The 14,693-nt window shown below is 38.7% G+C and overlaps 1 pseudogene; it reads right to left on the minus strand.

Annotated features, from left to right (window-relative positions):
* Positions 1-12,618: 12,618 nt before the first annotated feature.
* LOC115277396 lies at positions 12,619-13,359 on the minus strand (annotated as a pseudogene).
* Positions 13,360-14,693: the final 1,334 nt, after the last annotated feature.

A 14,693-nucleotide genomic window follows, 5' to 3' on the forward strand; every position in this document is an offset into this window, starting at 1 on the left:
AAAGACTGAAGGCTTAAGATTTTAGTCAAAGAAATTGATGACAAATGGAAAGATATTCAATGCTCATGTATCAAGAAGATTAATTTTGTTCAAAGGTCCATAGTACCCCCAAAACTCTACAAATTCAAAGCAGTCCCTATCAAAATTCCAATATTTTTTTCCACATTACCAGAACAAATACTTCTGAAGTTTGTATGAAACCTACAAAAGACCCTTAATAGCTGAAACAATCTTGAGGGAGAAAAAAAGGAACATAGCCAAAGTTTCACATTCTGGTTTCTTTTTTTATTTTTTTTTAACACTTATTTATTTTTTTGAGAGACAGATAGATCATGAGCAAGGGAGGGGCAGAGACACACACACACACACACACACACACACACACACACACACACACACAGAATCGGAAGCAGGCTCCAGGTTCTGAACTGTCAGCACAGAGCCTGACAGTGGGACTTGAACCCACAGACTGTGAGATCATGACCTGGGCCAAACTCGGATGCTCAACTGACTGAGCCACCCAGGTGCATCACATTCTGATTTCAAACTGTACTACAAAGCTGTAGAAATCACAAGTATGCTATTGGCATAAAAACACATAGATAGCTCAAGAGAAAAAGACTAGAGAGCCCAGAAATAAACTCACACATGTATGGTCAACTCATTTATGACAAATAAAGCCAAAAATATTTAATAGGGGAAGGACAATCTCCAATAAGGGTGCTGGAGAAACTGGTTACATGCATAAGAATGAAACTGGCCCCCTACCTAACACCATATACAAAATTAACTTTTTAATACTAAATGCATTAAAAACTTAAGACAACCTGAAACTATAAAATCTTCATGAGAAAACATTGATGGTAAGCTCTTTGACATCAGTCTTAGCTGTGTAATTTTCCATCTATCTCCAAAGGCAAGGGAAACAAAGACAAAAATAAAGTATTGAGACTACATCATACTCAAAAGATCTGCACAACAAAGGAAATCAACAAAATGAGTAGGCAATCTCTCAGAGAAGATCTTTACAGATCATATCCAGGAATATCCACGAAGAGGCTAATATCCAGGAAGGGGCTAATCTCCCAAATCACTAAGAATTCCAACAACTCATCAGCAAAAAAACAAAAACAAAACTACTCTCAAGTAATCCCATTTAAAAAAATGGGCAGAGGACCTGAAAAAAAATTTCCCCCAAAAAAGACCTCCAGTGGCCAACAGGCATACAAAAAGATGCTCATCATTAGTTAGGGTAATACAAATCAAGACCATATATTACCTTACACTGTCAGAACGGCTATTAACAGAAAACAATAAGAAGTGTGTTGTCAAGGATATGGAGAAATGAGAGCCCTTGTGCATTGTTGGTGGGATGCAACTACTATGGAAAATAGTATAGAGGCTCCTCAAAGAATTAAAAATAGAACTATCATAGGACCCAGCAATTCCACTACTGGTTATCTATGCAAAAAGAAAAAAAACTCTAGATCACAAAGATACAGGACCCTATGTTCACTGCAGTATTATTTACAATAGCAAAAATATGGAAAAAGCCTATGTGCCCATCAATGGATGAATGAAGATGTGTGTATATATACACACAATGGGATGCCACTCAGCCATAAAAAAGAATGAAATCTTTTCACTGTTAAGAACAGAGATGGGCCTTAAGGGTATTATGCTAAGTGAAGTAAGATGAAGAAAGAAATACATGTTTTCTTCTATATGTGGAATCTGAAAACCAAACAAAACCCTGACTCATAGATACAGAGAACAGATTGGTAACCACTGGGAAGCTGGGAAGGGTGCAAAAGGGTGAAGGGAATTAAGTGGCAACTACCAGTTGTAATTCATAGGAATGTAACAATAGAGTGGAGAACAGAATCTATAATATTCTATTAATTTTATAAGGTGATAGAAGATAACGGACTTACTGGAGATGACCACTTTACAGTGTACACAAATGTTCAATCACTACGTTGTACACCTGAAACTAATATTATAGGTCAGTTATACTTTTAACCTGTGACAATACTTTAAAAAAAATAAGCACAGCTGCATTATCTTTTGCAAATACCGAAAAATGCTTACAAAATAATTTGGTATCTGGTGTTTGCCTCAAAACCAACATTCAATGAAGGTAAGTGGATGGAGGTATTCAACAATTTGAGTTTAGATCTTCTGAAGGTAGATGGTGAGTCCCTGGAGACTTGTTTTACCATCTCTACTTCTGGATGATTTAAAAAAAATTTTTCCCCACAAGTGAAGCACTGGGTGTTATATGGAAACTAATTTGACAATCAACTATTATAAAAAAAGTTTATGATTTTTATTTATTTTTGAGAGACAGACAGTGTGAGCAGGGGAGGGTCAGAGACAGAGGGAGACACAGAATGTGAAGACAGGCTCCAGACTGAGCTAGCTGTCAGCACAAAGTCTGATGCAGGGTTCGAACCCATAAACCACGGTCAAACGCTTAACCGGCTGAGCCACCCAGGCGCCCCTACTGGATGATTTAAAAATTAGGCAAAGTTCAAATAAAAAATTTTTTTCCTTAAAAAAAAAAAAAAAAAAGAAAAAAAGAAAAAAGTGGTGGGGAGGGGCACTTCTATGTTATTACTTTTATTGTTTTGCGTTTGGAGAACAAGATTAATTCACTCTAGTTAAATTCTGTAGCTATGTTCCTCCACTTACCACTGTCATGTATAGAAACTGAAAGTTTCTCATGACCTGCCTTCCAGGAATTGCAGAGATGTGACATATCCAGAACACTCTAAATGGGCTGTGTCTTGATGCCATGTGGCTCTCATAAATGTGAAGAAACTATAAAGTGGCACAAAGTAACCAATTTTACAAACTACTTCTGAAAATCTTTAATATTCAGTATTATTAAAGTACCTTAGTCCATCTGACATAAAGCTGGGATGTAAACTGCATCAGGTTTGGAGAATTACAGTGTAATAAAAGTGTGCAGCGGAACTGGACGGTGGAATAGCTCTCTCAGTCTCATTGAGATGTGTGCTCTGTTATCAATCATCGATATAAAACAGTACATTTAAGAATTTGGCAAGGTAGAATACACAGATTTTCCCCAACATGAGAAAATATATCCTGACTCATGTAGCAAATACACAGAAGAAAATTAAAAATCAGCATCAGCATATTATAAAACATACACCACAGTGCAAAACACTATTTGGTATTATTTGGAGACAGGTACATTTGTACAGTGAGATAAAGCAATTATGTTGGTGTTATTAAAAACCATACTTTCGGCATAGGAGAGAGAATATATAAATGTTAAAAATCAAAGACTTTTTAAAAAATCCCATTATTCTAAATTTGAATTGGCAGTGTCAGTGTGAACTTGAAATTTATACATATAAAAACAGGAACTACGCTGATAGCAGTGAGTGCTCCCAGCAACAAGATGGTCTATGACGTCTTTTAAAAAGATTCTAGAAAAGGAGTCTCACAGCTACGGGAAGTGCATCTTTAGAGGGTGAACCACTCCTCTCACCAGTCACCTTCCATTTGGTCAATGATAATAGAAGTATTGCCAATGTGGGGATGACCAAGATATCAGAGGCTCTCTCTGCCAGAGACAGAGGACACAAAACAGACACAGGAAAAAACTTTTACAGAGGCAAGATCGTCAGTAGGACATAAATGGGAAACAGTTCTACTAGCCTAAGTGTGTGGTCCTGATTTGATCAAGAAGTGAACCAGCCAGAAACTTGAGTGAGAAGGTCCTAGAAGGAATACATGAAGACGAAAGCTAAACTTCCCACACATCCCTGACTGGCAATCTATGCAAATGTGGAAAATATACCCAAAAGTGCAGAGATTAAAGTACATGTCAAATCTTTTCAGATTAGTGTTTTCATTTTCTTTGAGTAAATATCCAGTAGTCGAATTACTGGATCATACAGTAATTCTATTTTTAATTTTCTTGAGGTGGAATTTAAGAAACAAAAACAAAGAAAAAAGAGACAAATCAAAAACAGACTCAAACTTTTTAATTTTTTTTTCAGAGACCGAGTGTGAGCAGGGGAGGGGCAAAGACAGAGGGACTGCATCAGAACAGGCTCCAGGCTCTGAGCTATCAGCACATGGGCCAACACAGGGTTCAAACTCATGAACTGCAAGTTCAGGACCTGCCCCGAAGTCAAATGCTTAACCAACTGAACCACCCAGGCACAGTCCTCCCCCACCCAAAAAAGATGTTTAAATGTAGAGAACACACTAGCGGTTGTCAGAGGGGAGGTGGGTAGGAGGACTGAGGGGGATGAAGGGGATTAAAGAGTACACTTATCTTAACAGCGAGGAATGGATAGAATTGTTGAATCATTAGAATATAACCTGAAACTAACACTATGTTATACTTGAATAAATTACTGAAAAGAAAAAAGAAGAAAGAACAAGGGAAACCAAAGAAGACTTGATAACTGGCACAACATTGAATGTGCTCCCCATCCTACACATGATCAGCAGAGGGAAGAAGATTTATTGGCTTAACATATCTGAGCACAAGCTATCGCTCATCTGCTGACTGACCATTAAGCTATGTGGATGCTGGATGACTCCTAGGAAGCCAGGCTAGAGGATTTTTTAAAAATCAGAGCAGAGACAAGCAACTACACACTGAAGGGGGCAATAAATTCTGCAGTTTAAGTTCAAGTAAGTTACAGAAAATAAGATTAAAAAAAGAATCAGAATATAAGATTTCTATAATATATTGTCTCAACTGTCCAGTTTAACAAAATATTACAGGATATGCCAAAAAAAAAAAAACAGGCAAATGTGACCCATACTTGAGAAAAACCACTCCATAGAATGAGTAGAACTAGATGCAGAATTTAGCAGCCACAAATTTCAATGCAGCCACTATTATGTTCAAAGAATTAAAGGAAAATATATTCAAAGTATTGAAGGAAAATTTGATGACTAGACTCAAAGATGAGATCTGAAGAGAAAGTTCAAGAAAAACCAAAATGGAAATTTCAATTTAAAAATGTAACATTTTTTTAAAAAATTCACCAGATGGCCTCAATAACAGATTTTTATGGCTAGAGAGAGTAATTAACCTGAGAAATCAAAGATTAAAGACAAATTGACACTCATCAGGAAAATCACGAAATACCAACACACATGTAATGGGAATTGCAGAAGGAAAAAAAAAAACGAGCATAAGTGGCCAAAACCCTTATTTGGGGTAAACTATGAGAAGATCATAAAGTCATTACTCTTATCCTCATAGCAAGGGAAGAAAATCAAAAAGAAAAAAAATCAGTCACTTTTCATGGACTCAGAACTGTTTTCACAGGGCAAACAACCACCCTGAATACGGAGAGACAGTTGAATCTAGAGACTTACAGATATAATCTGTTTACCTGAGCAGAAGCCACTGGAGCAATTAACTGGCTGGAATGTTTAACTGGTAAATTTGATGAATTTCTGAAACAGAGACTAGGTTGAGAGTGACCAACTCCTGGGAGATGCATCCATAGAGGAACTTCTACACTTTTTTTTATGATCAGGAATCCAACTGTGCTTTTAAAGAGAGGAACTAACAAAAATCTTGTGCGGCTCTGGCAGAGGAAGGGTTACAAGTAAGCACTGTGGAATGTCCCCACAGCAGTCTCGATCACAAAGGTATACTATACAGTGGGAAAGGCCATCTCACCCTGTTCCACTTGGGAGAAGGCAATTTCCACCACTCCAGCGCTATCTGGCCCTTCCCGATTCACTTCAAGAGAAAGATAAAATCCCAGCAAGCTCTTTAGTAGGAACTGACAAACCAATTCTCAAGTCTATTTTCTGAAAGGAAAAAAGGTTTACAATCAACACAGCTTTGTGGAAAGTGGCCAGAATTAGGAGACATTACTCAATATCAAGGATCACCAGAGATCTTTAATAATCAAGACAACAGGGTATTGGCAAAAGCATACATTCATCATTAGAATAGAGCGCTCAGAAGGAGAACTACACAAATATAGTCCATTGATCTTAACAAAAAGAACAAAGGCAAGCCAATACAAAAAAAAATGGTCTTTTCAACAAGTTGTGCTGAAACTAATGGACATCCATATGTGAAAGTTTGTACAGACCTTTTATCTCACACAAAATTTAAAAAGACAATAACATGATTCATGAAAAAAATTGGAAATTGAACTTTATTAAACTAAAAAATTGTCTCAGAGCCTGGCTGGCTCAGCTGGTAAAGCATGCAACTCTTCATCTCCGCATTGTGAGTTTGCACCCCACATTTGGGTATGGAGGGGACTTAAAAATTGTGTTTTTTTTAGTATTAACTCCTAGACCCTTAAAAAACAAGTGGTACAGTGGGAGAAAATATTCGACAGACATGCATTTGATAAGTTACTTGTACCTAAAATATGAAAAACTCTTAAAACTCCCTAAGAAATGGAAACCAGATACCTCACTGAAGAGGATACATAGATGACAAACACACGAAATGACAGTCATTAGTCATTAAAGAATTGCAAAATAAAACAATGAAATATTACTAAGCACAGATTGGCCAAAATCCAAAAATCTGCCAATACCAACTGCTACCCGGAGTGCAGAGTAACAGGAACTCCTATTCATTTGCTGGTGGGAATGCAAAGTGGTACAGCCACATTGGAAGACACTTGGGCAGTTCCTTACTAACCCAAACAGAGGCTTAGCCTATAGTCCAGCAATCTCATGTCTACCTGTTTACTCAAATGTTGGGGTAAACATGGCCACACAGAAGCCCACACAGTTATAATACTTTTATCCATTATCAAGAATTAGAAGCAACCGAAGTCCCCAGAATAAGTAAGTAACAAAACTATGGTAGATCTATACAATGGAATATTATTCAGTGATGGGAAATAAATTATCAAACTATAAAAAGGCATGGATGAATACTAATTGCATATAAGTAAAATAATTTGAAAATCCAAAAGACTCCAATTCCAGTTATTTGACATTCTAGAAAAGGCTAAAGTGTAAGAACTGTGAAAAGATCAGTGGCAGCCATAGGTTCAGGGAGATGAGCAGGAGGGCTGAGTAGGTGAAACCACAGAAATTTTACAAGGATGAAATTATTCTGTACGATACAGTAATAGTAGTTACATGACAGCATGCATTTGTCAAAACCCACTAAACTCCACAGCACACAGAGTGTATCTAAATGTATGCACATTTAAAAAAGTCATCAAGGAGGTTAGGGGAATCCTAGTATGGAATACAGAATGTGATTCAACCATCTAACTCTGTAACGAATGTACAATAGAACCTCACTGACTTGGTTTTGGGAACAGCATGCTGATCTAGGTAATTTCGGCAAGGAGTAAAGTCCGTAAAAGTAATAGCAAAAGAGACTGTATATAGGCACTGTACTTTAACTGATAAAGGTGTTTCCCATGGACATAGGAATTCTAGTATACACATGTATACTGTATACTGTATGTGAACAATACTCAAAATGAATGGTAGGAGCCAGATCTCCCACTACTGCAGTCACTGTTTACAAATAATGGTGTGAAAGAAGCATAAAACAATCCATTTGGTAATGGAATGGAGTCAGACATTGGCATGAACTCATGTTCAGCTTAATATACAGATCATTACATAGGGAATTACTTCTAGTTATGTGCATATACATGAGCTAGTAAAAACATTTCCTTGCTCTGTCAGCTGAGAGGACCTATAAGCAATGATACTCCAGTAAGAAAGTACAAATAGCACTCAGATCTTAATTCCTAATACCATTCTTAAACCCTCCTTGCATGCACCCAAGCCTCCTTGGAGAAATGGCTGACTCTAAGATAGGTGAAGGAAATATACAAGATGAGCCAGGAGCACACTGTAGTGCCATCAACTAAGAAAACATAGGCTCGGTTGAGTGTTGGACTCTTGTTTTCAGCTCAGGTCAAGATCACACAGTTTGTGGAATCAAGCCCCACTTTGCACTGACAGCTCGGAGCCTGCTTGGAATTCTCTCTCCCACTCTCTGCCCCTCCCTCACTTGCACTCATAATAAGTAAGTGGAAACTGTAAAACAAAAACAACACACAATGAGGAGTTATCTCAAAAGTACATGGGAATCAACTCAGAGTTCCCAATGACAAAAACTGTTTGAGAAAGAAAATAAGCATAGTAGCAGATTTTAAGTCTAAAATAATCTCTATGAGGTTCAGTATCTAAATAATGGGGGGAGCATAGCCAAATCTTCCTAGCACAAAATATCAATTTTACATGAATATTCCTCCTTCAAGGAAAAATATAACAGCTCTATTCATTAAGTGTAGTTTGTACAAGTGATTTCCTTCCCAAGAGTATGATATAGAAAAGGAGGGGGAAAAACATAACTACAGTGGAGAAGCCTGACAACCACTACTTTATGGAGGTGATCAAGGTCAACACCAACACTCATCATTTAGGTTGCTAATATATATGCCACTGGTATGTGCTGAAATGGCACTTTTGTGGTATTCTTCCCCAAAACACTTAACACCAGTCTAGCCATGGGGGGTGGGGGGGGAGGCAAATCCCTTTCCCTAAAGAGAAAGATTGTAAAAAAAAAAAAAAAAAAAAACAACCATCTGACCAATACTCCTCAAAATTATGAAGGTCATCAAAAACCAGGGACATTTGAGAAGTGTTACAGCATTGAGGGATGTAAGGAGACATGATAACTAAAAGGCAGTGTGATATCCTAGATGAAAATATGGAACAGGAAAAGAACACTGGGTAAGAATTAAAGGAGTTCTGAAAATCACATGAACTCTTGTCAAAGTAAGGTCTCCTTATCAGTTCATTAATTTTCACCAACATACCATAATAAAACATTAATAGGGGAAACAAGGTATTAGGCATACAGATCTTCCTTGACCTCCCAGGATGATGGGGTTCTATCCTAATAAACACCTTTTAGGTTGGAAAAATCTAAAAAATTTATCTAATAAACCTAATTTATCTAATAAAGCTATAAACATCATGGCTCAGCCTAGCATACTTTGTGCACTGAACATTTATGTAAACCTACAGGTGGGCAAAATCATCTAACGCAAAGCCTATTTTATACTAAAGTGTTAATATCTCATGAAATGTATTATAAATATCATTGGAAGTGAAAAAATAATGGTCATGTGGGCATAAAACGGTTCTAAGCTAATTGGTGCTTTACCGTTGTGATCACGTGTTTGACTGGGAGCTGAATGCTCCAGCATTGCCAGAGTTCCCTAACACATACCACTGGCCTGGGAAAAGTGCAAAATTCAAAATTCGAAGTACAGTTTCTAATGAATATGGGTCACTTTCATACCATCCTAAAGTCAAAAAAAAAAAGTCAAGAACTATAGAAATTCTCTGTACTAATAGCTCTCTATAAATTTTAGGTTGTTCCTCCCCCCCCACCAAAAAAAAAAAACAGATTTAAAAATGGTTGAAACTTTATAGTTTCACTTTAAGAACTACAGATTCCAGAAGTTCAATGAAAACCAGATGTGATAAAACACAAAGAGATAAATACCTAGACACATCATACAAGTCCAGAAAACCAAGGATAAAGAAAATCCTGAAGACAGCAAGAGAGAAGACAATCACATGCAAAGAAAACAGAGTACTATTTAAGGTTGACTTCTGAATGAAACAATAGAGGCCAAAAGACAGTGGACATAGTCAAAGTGCTGTCAAACAAGAATCCTCAATCCAGTAAATCTCTTTCTAAAACAATAAAATAATGTAGAAAATAATGCATTTTGAGGTAAAGTCTGGAAAAAAAGAGTTGCTGCTAGCAAGTCAGCCTTACAAGAAATACTATAAAAGTCCTTAAGGCTGAAATAAATTAAGACTGGAAAATATTTTAAATACACAGAAATAAGACATCCAAAATGGTAAATATACAGGCAAATAAAAAACCACATAAATATATTTCTTGTGATTCTTATAGTACTTTTTTAAGGATTATATAGAACAATAAGAACACTGTATTTAGGGGATTTAAAATTTATAGAGACATCTTATATAATACCATAATAGCAGAAACAGGGAGACTGGAAGATAGTAAGCTGTTTTAGATCAAAGTTGCCATATTTTGCAGAAATTAAGTCCATGTTTACCTGAAGTATACTGTGACAAAGATGAACAATGTAACCCCTAGCAACTACAGAGCACTCCAAAAAACTAGTTTAAAAAAAATAGCGGATATGGTTACAGACTGGCCTCCCATGAGTCAAGGAAGAAACCCACAAGGACTAAACATCTGAACAATTGTGCATGGAAATACAGAAGCCTGGAATAGAGGCCGAGCAGCAGCACTTAACCATCTTAAGCAAAGTGGTCAAAATCACAATAGGCAATGAGGACGGAATGGCCTAATGTTGACCGAGGGACAGGGTGGATAGACATCAACACTACTGATAAACAAGACCTAATGAAAACATAAAAAGTGGATGAGCAGAAGGCATAGGTCATCCACCTTATGAAAAATCCTGATACTTGGTTTCTTTCCATACTTCAGTCAATCCTCAGACTCAGGACCCATCCATTCCAAGAGAATTCAGGTCCTAACAATGAAGTAACCCACAGAAAGTACACACACTCATTCTCTCCACAGTATTCCTGAAAGGGGATCATGGCTCCTTATTCAGATAACCATTCACTGGAGAAAGAATAGCCAGATATTTCCAAGGTTTCCAAGGCAGGTGTCCACAGAGGTTATGAAGTGATGCTGAGAAACAGTGACCCCAAGGGTCCTCATGATCTCCTGCTAGAGTCCGAGTATATGGGGTCCAGGCAGTAATAGAGTACTGACCCAGTTCCAGCTCAGTACGCCCAATATGCCTAGGGACACATCTGGTAAGAATTTCTCAGCTCCCAGCAGTTCAGAAATCTCCTATTGGTTCCCAGCCCTATAAAGCAAAAGCCAATGTAGTAGGAAAAGTCAAATGGAACTACTTGAAATTTCTCCTTTAGGTCAAGATAGGAATCAAAGGGATCATATAATGTAAAGAGAGATCAGTGCCACTTTCAAAGACTTAAATGCATAATGGCAGTTCCGTCTTGTCCTATTCAATTCCTCAACTGGCTCCTGCAAGAAGCCCAGTGAATATCAGAAGTGGAGAGTGGGCCACTGCAAGCCTAATCAGGTAGCAGTCCTAAGTACAGCTGCCATAGCAGAAAGGTTATCTTTAGTAGACCAAATTAACACATCCCTGGTTGTAGGACAGTTCTATACCTGGCATCTTTATCAAGTCTTTTAGTATTCATCAGAAAGAATTAGAAGCAGATTGTTTTCACTTGGGACAAGCCATATACATTTGTGGTCTTGAAGAGCCAACTTAATTCTGCTTTCTGTCAACATATAGCTCAACAGGACTTGAGCCATCTGGACATTCTGCAGAACATCACACGGTCTATTATACAGATGGGATATGTACCAACCCTGATAAATTGGCAATTACAGATGCCTTAGTAAGATAAATGCATTCTAGCAAGTCAGAAGATATACCTGAAAGGTTCAGGGACCTGCCATATTGGTCAAGATTTTAGGGGTCTAGAGATCCAAAGCATGCTGGAATAGCTTCCTCAAAGTAATTACACCTGGTAACTCCTGCCATTAAGAAACAGTGATTGGCAAGCCTCCAAGTTTTGGAAAAACACTTATTTCACACTTGGGAATACTGCTCAATCCCATTCATCAGGACATACAGAAGACTGTAAAGTTTTAAGTGAAACCCAAAGCAATACAATATATTTATAAAGTAAGACATAGGAGACTCTGCTAAAAGTTCTAATACTAAATTGAAAGCAAAACTTCAGGGGTACCTGGATGGCTCAGTCAGTTAAGCATCCAACTTCGCTCAGGTCATGATCTCGCAGTTCGTGAGTTCAGGCCCGCACTGGGCTCTGTGCTGACAGCTAGCTCAGAGCCTGGAGCTTGTCTTCAGATCCTGTGACTCCTGCTCTCTCTGACCCTCCCCTGCTCACGCTGTCTCTCTTCCTCTCTCAAAAATAAAAACGTTTTAAAAAGTTAAAAAAAAAAAAAAAAAAAAAAAAAGCAAAACTTCAAGTTTTCTGAAGCAACACCATACCAATTTCAGGAGAGAATACAGAGGATTCAAAAAGTGACTTCTGAGGGCACCTGGGTGTCTCAGTTAAACATCCAGCTTCAGCTCAGGTCATGATCCCATGGTTCATGGGCTCAAGCCCCACATTGGGATCTGCGTTGACAGCTAGCTCAGAGCCTAGAGCCAGTTTTTGGATTCTGTGTCTCTCTCACTTTCTGACTCTCCCCTGCTCACGCTCTTTCTCAAAAATAAATAAAACATTAAAAAAAATTTTTATGTCTTTATATATATCTTTATTGAGGTATCATTAAAACATTTTCCCCCAGCTTTACTTTGGTACAATTGATACATTAGCAGCATTGTGCAAGTTTAAAGTGTACATGAAGGTGTTGATTTGATACATTTATATATTGCAAGATGACGACCACTGTGGCATTAGGTGACATCCCCATGCTGACACGATTATTTTTTTGTGCTGTACGTGTTACACTTCCGTGTCTTCTGATGACTCGATACGTCCAAGTAGGCACTATCCTAAGTAAGACATGAAACATCACTTTCCCCAGTACGTTTTACTGTCTCTCTTGGCTTTATTCAGGGGCATTTTTGTGTCTTCTTTTTCTTGGAGCATCATGGGTTTGAGCTGCGTCCATGCTGTGTGGCTCTTGTGTCTGTCCCTTGTTTGGGCATCGTCGCCAATCATGACGACATATGACTTTGTGCCTAGCTTCTCTAGCTTCCTTGTGGTGGTGGAACGGAAGTGATTAGCAGTGACGCTTCTGGGAAGAATCTGAGCCTCCTAAATGGGACAAAGGGAGTAGATGTTAGGGTCTTGTCAGCAGCCGAAGTGGACTATCTTGTGGCTGACAGAATGGTCAGGGAGAGACTTCGAATTGGGGCATACGCGGAGCTGGAAGGAGGGCACTGGGTGGTTTGTGTAAACCAGGGAGGTGGCGTGGGCGCCACCAGAGGATCCCGGAGGAGCCTGCGTGTCTCTCTGGGAAGAGCTGGTCTTGAGGTCCACGCCAGCTAATGGCTCTTGTTCTTGTTTTTGCTGCACATGCTTGCATTGGGCTTTCTTGAGTTTCACTCTGTGGTTCTTGAACCAAACCTGCAGCACTGTTGGGTGTATGTCCAGCTTCGAGGCCATCTCCTTCTGCAGGTTGGGGGGCGGGTACGGGTTCTGACTGAACAAGAACTCCAAGGCTTCCAGTTGGTCCTCAGTGAACATTGTTTGCTTCCTGTGTGAATGCTTCTGGTGCTTTCCTTTAGGAAGAACCTCCGGCTCTGACATCCTGACATCTAGGTGCGTTCCCACGCCCTGCTCCTCTGACCTAAAAAAATTTTTTAAACTGTGTCTTCTGCATGCTTCTTGGCACTGGTAGGAGCTGAACCCTTAGATCCTTTAACCAAGTGACCCTTAGATCACAAATGCCCACCATACACTCTATACTAATAGATGTATCAAGCTGTAAGTTTGCAAAAAAAGCATCATAAAAAAGCCCAGAAAAAGCAACCATAAAGTGGAAATTGTTCCATACATTAGTTTTGGGCAAGTCCAGAGATCCTTACCTATTTTGCCTCATGAGACATTCTCTAGTAGTAGCTGGAGGAGGAGGAAGACAACCAAGCTTGGTTCACAGATAAATCAGCTCAGTCTATGGATACAAGACAAAAACAGGCTACTATCTCATTACAGACCTGCTAATACAGGTCATTGAAAGACAACACTAAGAAGAAATACTCTTAGTGGCAGAGATTCAAGTGGAACAGCTTGATATTCACCGTGTGTAGAAAGTACAGTGGCCCAAAATTAGGATACACTTTACGTAAAGTGGTAAATGACTTTATTTATGTATAGTGGCCTATCTGGTCAGAGGCCTTAAAGTGGCAATATTGGACAACTGAGTGCAAGAACATCCAAGAGGCACATGTTGGATTTAGGGGAAAGGCCAGAAAATGTGAGAATTCTTGGATTGCACATAAATGCCCAACAGAAATTATCAATTGAGGAAAAAGTCCACGCAACCAAGGGGAGAGGTCTTCATCAAGGATCAACCAGCTTCTTTCCTCTAACAAGGGCTTGTCCAATGTGATCAAAACTGAATTAACTCAAGTGACAGACATAGGGGCTATGCATGGCCCATAGTATTCATAATGTCAGTAAGGCTGTTGTCCAACATCTGAGCAATAGAGGGCAATGCTGAGAACCTCCAGTAAAATACCAAATCTGAAGTAGACCAGTGTCTCAGTGGTAAGTTGATTTATTGGACATCTAACTTCTAAGAGTCCTGTTTTATCTTGGCTGGCTCATATTCTAGCTAGTTTACCTTCTCTATTCATGAAGCCTCAGCCAGCATGACCATCCACATTAGTTTCTTAGGACTGCCACAAACTGAGAACGGGAAACACAAATCTATTCTTTCATAGTTCTGGAAGCCAGCAGTCTGAAATCAAGGTGTTGGCAATTTTGGTTATTTGTGGATGTTAAGAAGAATCTATTCCCGACCTGTTTCCTAGCTTTAAGAGGCTAGAGCAATCCTTGGCATTCATTAGCTTGCAGACACATCACTTTGAACTCTGTTTTCGCATTATCTTCTTTGGGTATTCTTCCCTTCTCTTTTCCTA

This window comes from Suricata suricatta, chromosome 14 (genome assembly GCF_006229205.1).
Source record: "Suricata suricatta isolate VVHF042 chromosome 14, meerkat_22Aug2017_6uvM2_HiC, whole genome shotgun sequence".
Taxonomy (NCBI): domain Eukaryota; kingdom Metazoa; phylum Chordata; class Mammalia; order Carnivora; family Herpestidae; genus Suricata; species Suricata suricatta.